The following is a 14,939-nucleotide window of genomic DNA, read 5'->3' as shown; positions in this document are numbered from 1 at the left end:
CGAACCCATGTACCCTGCATTGGCAGGCAGACTCTCAGCCACTGGACCACCAGGGAAGCCCTAGACTGCTTCTTAATAGAGTGTTTATTATTTTGTGTTACATGAAATTCTGTGATTTTGTTGTTGCCATAGGAGTATAATAGTTACTTTGTTATGACTAAACTGGAGGAGTATTTTTAGCCAAATTATAGTCATCTTTGATATATATTTAATTAAATACCCATTAATTGGATAAAATTTATGGAACTTGGCTGTCTTTTTTCCCCTCTTCACTTTTTTAAACATTGTGCTGAAATTAAGACTCAGCTAATTTGACTTAAGTACAAATGAGATGTGCTTCAAGGATCTTGGATGTGCTTACTCTTTTCTCTTACTCTTTTATTAATTTTATTTCATTCTTTCTAGATTATTATTCATCTGACTGATTCATAGGACATCTGCATTAAAGCCAATGGGGTATATAGGTGAGGGATGAGGAAGGTCGAGCTGGTCAGCCTGTGAAAGGAAGCAGATTCTAGAGGTCTGGAAATCAACATTTTCAAAAGGCACCAGAGATTCTAATGTAATTCACATTTGGGGCTCATTTCTTTGTTCAGTCATTCAGTCGTGTCCAACTCTTTGTGACTCTATGGACTGCAGCAAGCCAGTCTTCCCTGTCCTTCACCATCTCCCAGAGTTTGCTCAAACTCACGTCCATTGAGTTGGTGATGCCATCCAACCATCTCATCTTCTGTTGTCCCCTTCCCTTTCTCCCTTCAATCTTTCCCAGCATCAGCGTCTTTTCAAATGAGTTAGCCCTTCCCATAAAGTGGCCAAATTATTGGAGCTTCAGCCTCAGCATCAGTCCCTCCAATGAATATTCAGGATTGATTTCCTTTAGGATAGACTGATTTGATCTCCTTGCAGTCCAAGGGACTGTCAGGATTCTTAAGTACTACAGTTCAAAAGCATCAGTTCTTCTGTGCTCAGCCTTCTTTATGGTCCAGCTCTCACAACCATGCACGACTACTAGAAAAACCACAGCTTTGACTATACTGGAAGGATTTTAGGGATTGTCCTCTAACAGTTCTCTTCTGCAGTCTGCAAGGATAGACCTAATGACATCAATGCTACTGCTCTAGAAGGAAGCATGAAAATCATTAGGTTTCTTTTGGGTTACATTTGAGGCATTAACATGCACAGTTAAGTGACTTACCCAAGGCCTTATGGATTGGATCCCATACCTCATGGAGCTTCAGTTGGTTTTGATGGAGTGTGTTGAAGATCAGAGTTTTTAAAAATACCATTTGAAAGCTGAAATGAACCATTGACCAGCGTCTATATTACTGTCATGTGTTTCTGAGTTGCTATTTTGAGTATCATATGTGTGCCCTGATCACAGACCTTCTAATGCATCACATTGAACTGGAAAACAATTCAGTAGAGATGAATTGGGACCATGTATTTTCTGAGTGTGGTTTTTCCACATGGTCTGATTTTCTCCTCAGTCCATCAGATTATTTCCTTCTTTTGTGTTTTTGTTTTTCCTTCTTCCTTCTTCTATATTCGCTATCTGTCCAGTTCCTTGTTTCTTTCTGGAGAATGTCAACTTGCTGCCCCCAAACCTTGTTTCTCCTTGTTATCCAATCTTCACTCTGTTCTAGCAATACATTACCTAACAAACCTGACCTCATATCTGTGACCAAGAAATTTTTAATCAGATATATAACGTTGTTTTACTCTTCTAAAAGTGAAGGTGATCACTTAGTAAGTATGAGGCTTAAGATGTGTCTCAGTAGAAGGTCTTCAGAGACTTGTGCATATGGGAGTTATTTTATAGGTGATATGATGGGGAAGAGAAGTCACAAAACAACGGTTTCTCAAAGGCAGTGATGGGGATGAAGAGTTTCACATCTTCTGATTCTCACAGTTTAATCTGAGTAGGGATGTCTGGACTGGAAGGGGTGTAATGTGAACATTTCGCCTTGAAGGGATTTATGAGTTGCTCATGTTTGAATATTGTGTATATTTGTGGTTATGTTGTTTAACCGTTGTTGGCAGTATAAGTGAAATTACTGTGCTTTGTTTTTCATTGAACATATTGATAATTGTGCATTTTCCTCTTCTTATCTATCCCTGTAGACCTAGTCTTGGCTATTCCTGATTGGCTGATAGTTGTGTGGATGAGAGAAGTTTAAAATTTATCCTTCTCTTGAAAAGCTTGCTTTTTTTTTTTTTTTTTAAAAAGCTCAGAAAGAACAGCGGTTAATCAGTTAGGAGATCTTTCTGGTAATCTATTCCCCAAGCTTAGACTCTCTGTTTTCATTTGTCTCAGGCCCCTTTGTAAATGAAGAGTTGGTACTTGGAATTGTGGCTTACTTAGGAAAATTTTTTGTTTGTGTTGAACCAGTGTGCCAGGACAAGAAGGCATCTATGCCATAAAGCAGTTGGCTGCCCCTCAAACAATAACTGTGTCAGCTCATTTTTATAGCTGAGAAAATAACCAGCCAGAGTGATCTTGGAGGTGTTTACTGACTGCCTTTGATCAGGCTTCAAATAGGAGAGTCTAATCTATTTGTAGTTGTTATTTACTGTCAGTCTCAGCCTGCCCTTTGTTTTTCACATACAAACAAAAGAGTAAATGCAACAAGCTGTGTAAACATATCTGGTCTATAGCAACTCTCACTTACTTTGTTGGCTTCCTCTGCATGGTTTAGGTAAGGTAGACATTAGAACTATAAACTGAACTAGTCATCTCAAAGCCCATTATGAGGTCCCAGCCACTGGACAATTGAGAGGGTTTTCATTAGCAATCACAACACTTTTGTAAAATTAAGTTAATTTCAGATGATTGCTGGTCTTCTGTTGAGAAGCAACTTCCAACCGGATGTGTGATTGTGAATGAGCAAATACAATAACCTTATAGACTGGAGGAAAAATGGCATCAGGTAGATAAACTGTAATTTGTGTTCTATGGATTAGTGTTTTTTTTTTTTTTTTCTATTTCCATAATAGCTATTAGTTTTCTTTAGCAGTTCTCTGCCATGGATCCCAAACGTTTCTCTCTTTTTTTGAGGTACATGAGTTCAAAGAACCAAGATAGTAAGCCATGTGGGGATGCTGTCAATAAAATGCCTTTAGAATGTTGTTAAAGGCTTTCTCTTATGGGAAGCATGCTTTTGGTGGGGGATGGGTAGGGGTGGAGAGCAGAAGAGCCTGCCTTCAGGGCAATTAAAAGGGATCCTCTGTGGTTGACTTAAAACCTCATCAGAGCAATGGATACTTGAAATCCCCCCACCCCACCCCAAATATATTGTGTAATAATATGTTGGTAAAGCTATACATTATTATTATTTGTAATTCAGCTCTCAGGTGGGAGATGTTTAAATGTTCTTTGATTTCTAACAGATGGATAATGTAAAACAGCTCTTGAGAGGAATGCAGTCACATACTGTTGTCGGGTTAATGACTCAGTGCTATTTTCAAACTAGCCCCTCTACAGCATGACCTTGGAGTTGTAAGGAAGTGCAAATTTGCCCCTGAGTTCTTCCGAGTTATGAACTATTTGCTGTCCTGCCTTTTATTTGTTGTTCTGTCCTTCCCTGGAGAAACAGGCTTGTTGGTCAGCCAAATGGGGTGGGAACTGAGACCTGGGGAGGAAGAGTGGACCGTGTTTTACTCATCCCTGGGTCAAGAAGATCCCCTGGTGGAGGAAATGGCAACTCACTCCGCTGTTCTTGCCTAGAAAATCCCATGGACAAAGGAGCCTGGTGGGCTACAGTCCAGGGGCTCGCGAAGAGTCAGAACCCTTTCTGAGAGCAGAGAAGGCTTGTGCAAGAATGAAGGAGACCCGTTTAAAATACTCAGGGTCCCAGTGAATAAGGTCTGCCCCATTCCTGCTGGCACATTGCATAGTTGCCGTGTCTGCCATTGCCCTTCTAATGAATAATCTTTCTTCCAATTTTTTTCTCTACAAAATTAATAGACTTCTTAAAAACATCAGTTTGCATTTTATTTCAGTACATTTAAAATGAAATTTTAAGTGCTCTGCCCTAATAAATTTTTACCTTCACCAAGACTGTCTTGGAGGGTTCCACTGAACTTACACTCACCCGTTCCAACTCAGTTGTTTTGGCAATTTCCTCTTGAATTAGTTATTAGCTGGAACACCAGTACTTGGGCAAAAGGGTCCTCATTTCCTTCAATAAGAAAATGTGATGGGCGTTCTGATGCCGTTGATGGACATAGAGAAAACATGCAAGGAAAGATTTGCTTCAAAAGGCTTTGCAGTGAATGCCTTTTTTATGACTTTAATTTTGCTGTGAACTTTTGCAGAGACTTTTCTTTGTAAAATATCAGAAGCCCATTCTTGGTATTAATGAGTTGTGTTTGTATCATTCCTCAGAGCTTTGAAGTTTCTAAGGTCCTGGTTTAAGTATAAATAAGGAAATCCATGGATCATCTTCCATTAAAACCTGACATTAAAAATCAAAGACGGACTGAATCTTAGTGTTCATTTAGATAAGTTTAACTGGGAGGATGATACTGAATGTTTTCATCTGTGGACTGGGTAAGTTATATTCCAAGTTTGAATAGGATGAGAAAGTTTAACATGAAAAGCAGGGCCCCAAGACCTCGGAAGGTCCAGTTTCAGCATCGGGCTGGATCTATGAACTCAGTGTCCTGTGTCTTGGTTTGTCCAAAGATGAACCATTGGAACCATTTTTCATAGACCTCCTGACTAATTCTTTAATCAGTTCTATTGCTGGACTAGATTCTTACCAAATCCTCATGCAGTTTGAGATGTCTGGGCCATGTGCCTGACTCCATGCCGAGTTACACAGTTATCTGTCAGAGACATCTCAGGCCAGAAGCAGGACAGAGAGCTGCATTCCCGCCCCGCCCCCGCCCCCCACCCTCACCCCCCGGCCACACTTCTTTGCACCTGTGTATTACTCATTCTGCATGCCATTCTCTCCATAATTACGAACAGAAATCCTTGTTCTCTTCAATGTCATTGTGTCCTTGGCATCCTGCTCAGGGTCTGGCAACTAGATCGGGTTCAGCAAAGGTTTGTTGAACAGAACAAAGCAGCAACCAGGATTTCTAAAATCAGGAGTTGAAGGCTATATTACCGGCTTCTCTCATGATATCTAATATCTTTAACAGTCTTAGAGCTTGTATTTCTGTAGCCCTGACTGTATTTATTTTTAAAACTTATTTTGTACTGGGGTATAGCCAAGTAACAGTGTTGTGATAGTTTCAGGTGGACACATTTGTTGTTGTTTAGTTGCTAAGTTGTGACTTTCCGACTCCATGGACTGTAGCCTGCTGTCTGTGGGATTTCCCAGGCTAGAATACTGGAGTGGGTTGCCATTTCCTCCTCCTCCAGGGGGATCTTCCCCACCCAGGGATCTAACCCAGGTCTCCTGCATTGCAGGCTGATTCTTCACCGCTGAGCCACCGGGAAAGCCCCCAGCCACACATACACATGTATCCATTGTCCCACAAACTTCCCTCCCATCCAGTGTAGCCCTGAATTTAAATCAAGTTCTTTTTAAAACTGTGTTAGCCATCGTGCCTGTTGTGAATGGATTCACTAACTTCCTTTACCATTCATGCCAGTCACTGGGAGTTTTAAATATGCTCCTTCTACCCACCATGGATGATTATTGTCTAGCTCCAGTGCTCTTGGCCTCTAATAAAACAATTGCTGCTTGTTTATGTAGTAGTTAGTAACATTTCTGTTATAAAGTCTCCTGTGTGGTGGTTAATCTCTTACAGAATCTCATACAATAAATGTTTATTGAATTGAATGTAATAAAATATAAACTAATACAAAAAAATCACTCTATAACCACTCAATAAGTATATAGATTTTGTTAACATTTAAACCTTAAAAAAACTTGATAAAGTAGCTAACTTGATTTTATTGAAACTAAGGAACATTGGGATTGATGAAATTTAATCTGGTGTGAGATTAAACTCTCTACTCCTGATGCCCTTATAACAGCTAAGTAACAGAACAAGTTCAAAGAGGAATATTGGGAAAGAAAAAGTTGAATTCACAATGGGAAACATACTTAACTAATGTTGCACCTTCTTATGTTTTGAATGGATAATTGTTAAGATGGTGGTATCCCATTATTTATGAATTCTATCAGCAGCTCAGTTTTGTGAGTGGTTTACTTCAGGAAGACTTCAGCAGGAATATTTTAGTCACTGGGCAATTTGTTGTTATGGTCACTTGCTACTTTTAAGGACAATGCTGAGCCAGACTAGAAATTCTTGTAATAAAGCCAGTGTCAGAGAGAAGTAGAGGATTGACTTTCAGAAAACAAAGGCTGATCTTCTTATTTATAGAGTTGTCCAGACATTTAGAAAGTTAGACACCTGCAATTTTCTAAGGTTTCCTAGAAATTACGGAAAGATAACAGGTAGTTTTGGGAGAGGAAGGGCTAGTAATTAGGGATGGGAAAGTAGATTACTATGGCAAAGCAGCGATCTTTCCCTTTTAAAGAAATTTGTTCCTTGTTTTTTAATCATTATATTTCATGTATCTTGAATGTATTATTTTTTAAAAGGAGAATATTTTTTTAAATCAATAAGATGGAAAAACATTTTTAGAGGAGAAAATGTGAAGGGCAAAACAAGTGACTCGCTCATTTGAGAGCTCATGTAACTCTTCATTTGTCTTTCTGTTATTGTTCAGTCTCTAAGTTGTACCCAGCTTTTTGCAAGTCCAAGGACTGCAGTTTGCCAGGCTCCCCTGTCCTTCGCTATCTCCTTGAGTTTGCTCAAACTCATGTCCGTTGAGTCAGTGATGCCATCCAACCATCTCATCCTGTCACCCACTTCTCCTTTTGCCTTCAATCTTTCCCAGCATTAGAATCCTTTCCAGTGAGTTGGCTCTTCACATCAAGTGGCCAAAATATTGGAGCTTCAGCATCAGTCCTTCCAATGAATATTCAGGACTGATTTCCTTTAGGATTCACTAGTTTGATCCCCTTGCTGTCCAAGGGACTCTGAAGAATCTTCTCCAGCACCACAACTTGAAAGCATCAATTCTTAGGTGCTCAGCCTTTGTCATGGTCCAGCTCTCACATCCATACCTGACTACTGGAAGAGCCATAGCTTCGACTATGCAAACAACCTTTGTTGGCAAAGTGATGTCTCTGTTTCTTTTGTAGGCTGTCTAGGTTTGTGTTTCTGATAAATTCTCTATTAACCTCTTTGTTCATATTGTATTTCTCTCCATGGCACAATGTTAAAGTTGTTTTTAAAATACCATTATTTGATCAGGTACTATACTGGGCTCTGTATGCATCCTTACAACTCCCAGTCCTTGGAACAACCCTTGAGATTAGTTCTTGTTGCTTTATTTTATTTAAAAAATTTTTTTTTTTTTTTTAACTCAGAAAACTGCTGATCTGTCAGAGAGATTTTAAGTAACTTGCCCAGGGTCATGCTAGAAATTTGTAGAGCTCACAGTCAAACCCAAGCCTCCCTAGCTCCAAGGGTTTTCTTCCTGCACTGCTCAGATTCTGCTCTTTGCAGTCTGTTCCCTCTCTGGCAGGATGATTTGGGGAGAAGTAGTTACAGATTGGAGAGACCAGTACATCTGAACCAGAGAGATGTGCAGTCTGTACCTGACTGTATATGAAAATTTCACCTTGAGAGAGAGAAAAAAAAAATGCCTTTGCAGCAACATTTTAAGAAACGGCAAAACTTACTCCTGAAGGAAACCACACTGAGCTAAAAACTGTATAAAAACTGACTTCCAGACCCTATTGTTCCATCACCTGCCTGATGCTCAGCTTGCATCTGGGCCTCAGTTTCTTTACTTGTAAAACAGTGAGACCTCTCCCAAATCCTGAGGGTCTTCTAACAGCTCATTTCTGTAATCACTAACATGTTAATAGGATGATAATCATTTAAAATCTTGCTGAATTTAGACAGTGCCTGAAATGCATCCTTGTGTGCGTTTGTTTATATACCTGTACCCCGTAATTAGACCGTCAGTCCCTTGAGGACTGAAAATGCAGCTTACTGGTATTTTGCATAGCACAGTGTCTAGAAATAGCATCCTCCCCAAAATTAATGTACAAGTCATGAAATGTGCTCTAGGAGATTTGTGTTCAGTTGCTTTTTGGTAGTTTATTAGTAACCACAGTTTTACTATCTTATAGTTTTTTGGTTATGTACTCATCATGTAACATTATTTTAGAAAATGTAAATAATTATAAGGTGAAATTCATATAATATTAACATGAACTATTAGATAATATTAACTATTTTAATTCATTTGCATTTAGTGCATTTGCGGTGTTGGGCATTCACTTCTTTCTAGTTCTAAAACATTTTCATCACCCCGAAAGGAAATGCTTCCATCTTTTAAGCAGTTAACGTCCCAAATCATTCCCACTGCTCAGCCATCAGAAGTTACAGATCTGAATTTTGTCTCTGATTTATTTATTCTGGATATTTTATGTACATGGAATCACATAGTATGTGACCTTTTGTGTCTGGCTTCTTTTACTTAGTTTAATATTTTCAACCTTCTAGCATCTATCAGTACTTAGTACTTCATTTATGACTGAGTACTATTCCCATGTGTATATTATATCAGATTGTATTTACCCATTTTTCCCCAAATGGACATTTTGGCTCTTTGTACCATTTGACTGTTGTTAATAGTACTGCTGTGAGCATGTGTTTGTGTATTTGTTTGAGTCCCAGTTTTCCATCCTTCTGGGTATATTTTACCTAGAATTCATATTGATGGGCCATATAGTACTTTTCTGTTTAGCTTTTTGAGGAAGAGCCAAACTGATTTCCACAGCAGCTGTACCATTTTACATGACTACCAGCAGTTTGTACAAGGGTTCCACTTTTTCCACATCCACACCAACACTTATTTTCCATTTTTCTGAGAATAGCTGTTAGAGGAGTTTGAAGTGGTGCCTCATTGTGGTTTTGTTTCCCTAATGACTAATGAGGTGGTGAGCATCTTCTCATATTTGCTGGCTCAGTGTCTTCTTTGGTAAAATGACTGCTTAAGCCCTTTACCCATTTTAAAAACTGGGTTGTCTTTTTGTTGAGTTGTGAGAATTATTTATATATTTGGGATACTAGTTCCTTATTAGATACAGAGTTTGTAAGTATGTTTTGCCTGTGTTATAGGTTGTCTTTTCGCTTTGTTACTACTGTCCTTTGCATGAGGTTTGTAGTTGTTATGAAGTCCTCTTGTTTGTTCTTGTGTTGCTTGTAGTTTTGGTGTCACATCTAAGAATCCGTTGCCAAATGTAACATTATGAAAATAGAGCCATGTTTTCTTCTAAGGGTTTATGGTTTTAGCTTTTATGTTTAGGTCTAACTTTTGTATATATCAAGTAGGAGTCCAAGTTGATTCTTTCAGTCTGTTTGAGGCCTCTTGCAGTTTCATATGAATTTAAGGATTTGCTTTTCCATGTCTGCCAAAAAGACTTGGAATTTTGATAGAGATTACATTGACTTGGCTTCCCTGGTAGCTCAGCTGGTAAAGAATCTGCCTGCAATGTTTGAGACCCTGGTTAGATTCCTGGGTTGGGGAGATCCCCTGGAGAAGGGATAGGCTACCCATTCTAGTATTCTTGGGCTTCCCTTGTGGTTCACAGCTGGTAAAGAATCCGCCTGCAGTGCTGGAGACCTGCGTTCACTCCCTGGACTGGGAAGATCCTCTGGAGAAGGGATTGACTGTAGATCACTTTGACTTAGTAGATCACTTTGACCAGTGTTGCCATCTTAATAATACTGTCTTCCATTCCATGTCTTTGTTTAGGTGTTCTTGGGTTCCACTTCTTTAGGTCTTCTTTACTTTCTTTCAGCAGTGTTTTGTAATTTAGGTGCAGAAGGCTTTCACCTCCTTGTTTAAATTTATTCTTAGGTATTTTATTCTTTTGGATATTGCTGTAAGTAGAATTATGTTCTTAATTTCCTTTTCAGATTGTTCACTTCTGGTGCATAGAAACATAATTGACTTGTCTGTTGCTCTTGCACCTTGTAAAGTTATTGAACTCTTTTTAAAAATCTAATAGTGTTTTGTTTATGGAGTCTTTGGGACTTTCTATGTACAGGACAGTGTCATCTGCGAACATGGCTTTAGTTCTTCCGTTCCAGTTTGGATGCTCTTTCTTTTTCTCCCAGCCGCCAGCTAGGGCTTCTGGTTACAGTGTGGACAGTGGTGTTGAAGGTGGGCATCCTTCTCTTGTTCCTGATGTTAGGGTGAAAGCTTTAGTTCTTTACCCATTGAGTGTGATGTTGGCTGTGTATGCTCGTTGTCTTTTAACCAACTTGAGAACTTGTTAGAAACTCTAACTCTTAGGATCCACCCCGTATCTTCTGATTCTGAAACTACAGGAAGTGGAATTTAGTCATCTGGATTTTCAGAAACACTCTGGATGATTTTGATGTGTGCTAATGTTTAAGAACCACTGCACTAGAGTTTAAGCTTAGGTTAGGACCTGTGTTTTATCTTTGTATTCCTTTCAGTCCTCTTATGGGATTAATTAGTGTTGAATAACTTAAACAACAACAACAATGTCCCCAAAGTGCCTACATAATCTGTTAACTTGTCTGCATGTCTCAAATCAGCATAAGTAACTGGAGATTCATTATTAGACAATCACAAGATTCACCAGAAGACCTCACATTTTGTATTTAGTCTTAGACCCATGCATAGCAAACAGCACAGTGTACTTTTATTTAGGCTGTTTGTCTTGGTAATTGCTTTCACCATAATTATCTGGTTACCTACTAGCTGTGGTCTTATCCTTATGACTACTTCAGCCAGCAGGAAATTCTCTTTTGGCTATTTGGAAAGATCTGGAGGCTTTTGTTTTTGTTTTTAATAGGGCGTATTGAATTTCATCACATCCCGGTTTTGCCCCTGTTTTGTTTTTCTCGTTAGTTTCCCTTCGTCTTTCTGTGCTGTGCCCTCAGTCCTCTTGTATCCTTTCCCCCTCTTTCATTCTTCTTGAACGAGATAATATTTAAGCTAATAAGCTAAGAATGTAATCTAGTGCTACTAATGGCTATTGTTGAAACTAGCCATTTGGGCACACAGGTACCAGTTTATATACAAATCCAGTAATAACATTCTGTTTATTCACCAGTTGTTTACCTACTGGTGAATATTCAGCTCATAAAAATACAATACATTTTCAAAATGGCAAAATTGTGATATAATTATTTATAACTGGTCTATTTCTGAGACTGGTTTAATGATAATTGATACCCTGGATTCCCATTTTCCACCACTTCTAGGTGTCTGAACCTCATTTGCACATCCTCTTCCAGTCAAGAGTCAGTCTAGTTAACTCTTCTCTCAGGACAGGTGAATATTCTGAGTATATTAATAGTATCAGAGCCAGGAGTATCTCCATGTGGGAGCTGTGTGGGATCACCAGTAGCAGGGAAGAAACATGAAGTGAAGTAGAATGGACTTACAGCCTTGGTGAGGGCATAGCTCCATGAGCTGTGTGTGGCCCTAAAAATACAACATTGTTGGACTTCCCTTCAGTCTCTTTGATATGAGAATAAGTTTGTAGGATCATTGTATGAATTAATACTGGTTGAATAATTAAGCTACTCTCCAACCTTTCCTGTTCACAGTTTGTTATAAGTAAGTGAAAAATCAATTCACTAACAAATGCTAACAGACTTTTAAGATGTTAGACCATGTACATGAATATTGCAGTTAAAATTTTTAATGACTATAAATGGATCATAGTTCTTATTTGCGTGTCACATCTTGTTCAGTGAAAAAAGCTGAGGTAGGGGTGGGTAGGGCAGGTCTTGACTCTTGAAGTCACAGCCTAAAAGCTGAAATAGATCAAATTTCCCAAGACAGTTTTTCATGGAATTACTTGACTTTTAGCTAACATTCTAATTCCAGTTCTAGAAATTGTACACGTGACATCTTTTATCTGTCTGTGGAAGAGTTCATGTGGTCTCTAGGTGAGCTTCTTAATTAGTTTCTAAAAAAAAAAAAAAAAATCAGTATTTTGGAGGTGTATGTTTAGATTCAAATTATTTCATCTATGTGTATGTATATTTGTGTAGACTTACCTTTATGTACCAAGAATGTTTAAATAAAGAGGGTTCGAGCTATCTTAAGTGATTAAAATTTTTTTCTCAAGTTTAATAGATCAATGATTTCCCAATACAGTCAAAGAGGAAGTTTGTTTGGGAAACTGTGTGGCTTTTCTCCCTGCCTCACATATCCTGTGTTGGTGGTTTGAATAAGAAGAGAACCATTTTCCATTGTGTTCTCATAGCTATATCCTTTAAATCTTGTGTCATGAGATCACCAATTAAAAAATTGAAAGGTATCTAGTAATTCTAAAAGTTTAGGAAGAGAAGTTTGTGTTTTAATTAGGGAAGAATTATAATAGTATAGGAGGTTCTCAAACACAAACAGTTGAGCAGAAGCACTTAAACTCACTGATTGGGAGATAAGTATTTAGGAAGACAGTGACTTTTCTCATACCACCACTGTGCAAAGGGTTTTTGTTTTGAAACTCCTGAATGCCTGAGGGTGCAATGGTTTATTTCAGAAAGGAGTGAAATCTTAAGGTTCCAAGGCAGAGCTGAGTTTCAGAAACCATTACTGTATATTTCGCAATGCTTTTTAAAAGGGTTTTGATGACAGTGACAAGAGGAAGGGGGAACAAGCATGGTAAAGTCATTTGGCTACTTTTGAAATCAAGGCCAGGAAGAAAACATTTTCTGGCTGTAAATCACTGACTGGTCCTACATTCTTTAAAGCATTTTATACAAATGACTTTAACAGTTTTAGGGGTCTTGCCTGGGGTTAAGAGACTGTTTGTCTGGTATACAGTTTGGTGATTAAAAAGTAGTACTTTATTGAGGTGGTAGCATTTCTGTTCACACTCCATACTGTCAACTATTTGATATTTATCTGATGAGGAAGTTTTTGCTGTTAAGTCAGTGTCGTACAGAGTATATGCGTGTTGATTTTATGTGTTGCAGGGACACACATCTAAAAAGAAATAGTGCTTAAAATGTAATTGTAATGAAAGAACAGGAGAAAACAAAAAGCTATAAATAAAAGAAGAAATTGTAAAGATTGCTAACATTTTGATGAGTGATTATTGTGCCATGCACTGCCCTAAGTGCTTTTGCATGAATTCAGTCAGTTCAGTTGCTTAGTCATGTCCAACTCTTTGCGACCCCACGAACCGCAGCATGCCAGGCCTCCCTGTCCATCACCGACTCCTGGAGTCCACCCAAACCCATGTCCATTGAGTTGGTGATGCCATCCACCCATCTCATCTTCTGTCGTCCCCTTCTCCTCCTGCCCTCAATCTTTCCCAGCATCAGGGTCTTTTCAAATGAGTCAGCTCTTCGCATCAGGTGGCCAAAGTATTGGAGTTTCAGCTTCAACATCAGTCCTTCCGATGAACACCCAGGACTGATCTCCTTTAGGGTTTAACCTTTAAATCCAGTCCTGTGGGGTAGGAATTGTGGTGGCTCAGATGGTAAAGAATCTGCCTATAATTCAGGAGACCTGGGTTCAATTCCTGGGTCAGGAAGTTCCCCTGCAGAAGGAAATGGCAACGCACTCCACTATTCTTGCCTGGAGAATTCCATGGACAGAGAAGGCCGGTGGACTACAGTCCATGGGGTCACAAAGAGTTGGACACGACTGAGCGACTAACACTTGATAAGTGAGGCTCAGAGAGGCTAAGTGAATTGTTCAAGGTTACAAACCCAGTGTGAATAGTGAGCTGGTAAATGAAACTAGACAGCGGGTGTGTTTGTAATGCCTGTTTATAGAGCTGAGTTCATTGACCCTTGGATTTCAAGGATAGTACTCAGGCTAAGGGTAAAATACATTTATGATTTTCTAAGTGAATCAATTAAAATAAAAATATATAGTAAATACCTTAATGGCTATGGCAAAAATGCTAAAGCTGATAAAGATGAATTTGGAAAGTGTCTTCAGTGACAGGTGAATGCATTAGTTTGATTCATACTTAAAAACACCTTGGGGTCATGGAATTATCCTTTCTTATACCATTGCCATCCTTTGCTTTAACTGATTACCAGTGCGTGTCAGTGTAAGAGACTGCTGTGATAGTTTGTACATATTTAGATTATCAGATAGATGGTTCAGAGCTTTGGCACATTGGACATGAAGTTTCAGTGACTCTACTCATATGGAATGTTACATGAATATTGGAATCTTTTCTGCCCTTCTTCTTTGTATTTTTCCTGTATGTGCAGACCTTTCGATGGGCACCCTGACATGCTGTTCCTCCACACTTTTCCTGAGCAGTAGTTCTAACAGTGGATTGAACTGTGAGGTGAAAGGTGTATTGTACTTAAATGTAAATACAGCACTGGGTGGCAGGGTCTGTCTTCTTTTGCCAAGAAAGGTGTTGTATTTTTCTTTGTTTTTGTTACAGCAGGGCAATTTTCATTGCCAGCGGCACAACACACATTAGGAGAAGGCAAATAAACAATACAGGGCACTTGGAGCCAGGAAGTCACATCTCAGACTTGAAATATGGCTTTGGATTGACGTTTGGGATATGGGTTGCTAAATAGGGGAGCCACCTATCAAACTGAAAGCCTGTAACCTGAGGTCGTACTCTTCTAGGGAAACTGTTTAGCCACAGAATCTTTGGAAGGGTGTCAGAAATTGATTTTGATGTTATGACAGTTAGTTTCCTTGTAATTAAATATTTAACTCAAACTATGTCTTAGGTAATTGATGATCGCTTTGCCTTTGATTGTTTGCCTTAGACATGCCATTAACATTTGTAGAATTTAATATTTTGAAAACTAATCTTTTGTTAATTGAATGCTTTACTCTGAAATAATCCAATAAAATTTTGTATGAGTATTGCTAGTAGTAGTAGTGCCTAGTTTTAAACATGGTCTATTTTTACTCC

At 38.8% G+C, this 14,939-nt stretch overlaps 1 protein-coding gene across 5 annotated transcripts in view; it reads left to right on the top strand.

The window, feature by feature from the left end:
- FNDC3B (fibronectin type III domain containing 3B) overlaps positions 1 to 14,939 on the top strand; it is a 356,699-nt gene that overhangs the window by 171,997 nt on the left and 169,763 nt on the right. The window lies entirely within an intron of this gene.

This window comes from Capra hircus, chromosome 1 (genome assembly GCF_001704415.2).
Source record: "Capra hircus breed San Clemente chromosome 1, ASM170441v1, whole genome shotgun sequence".
NCBI lineage: Eukaryota > Metazoa > Chordata > Mammalia > Artiodactyla > Bovidae > Capra > Capra hircus.
This window is presented reverse-complemented; position numbering and strand designations above follow the sequence as displayed.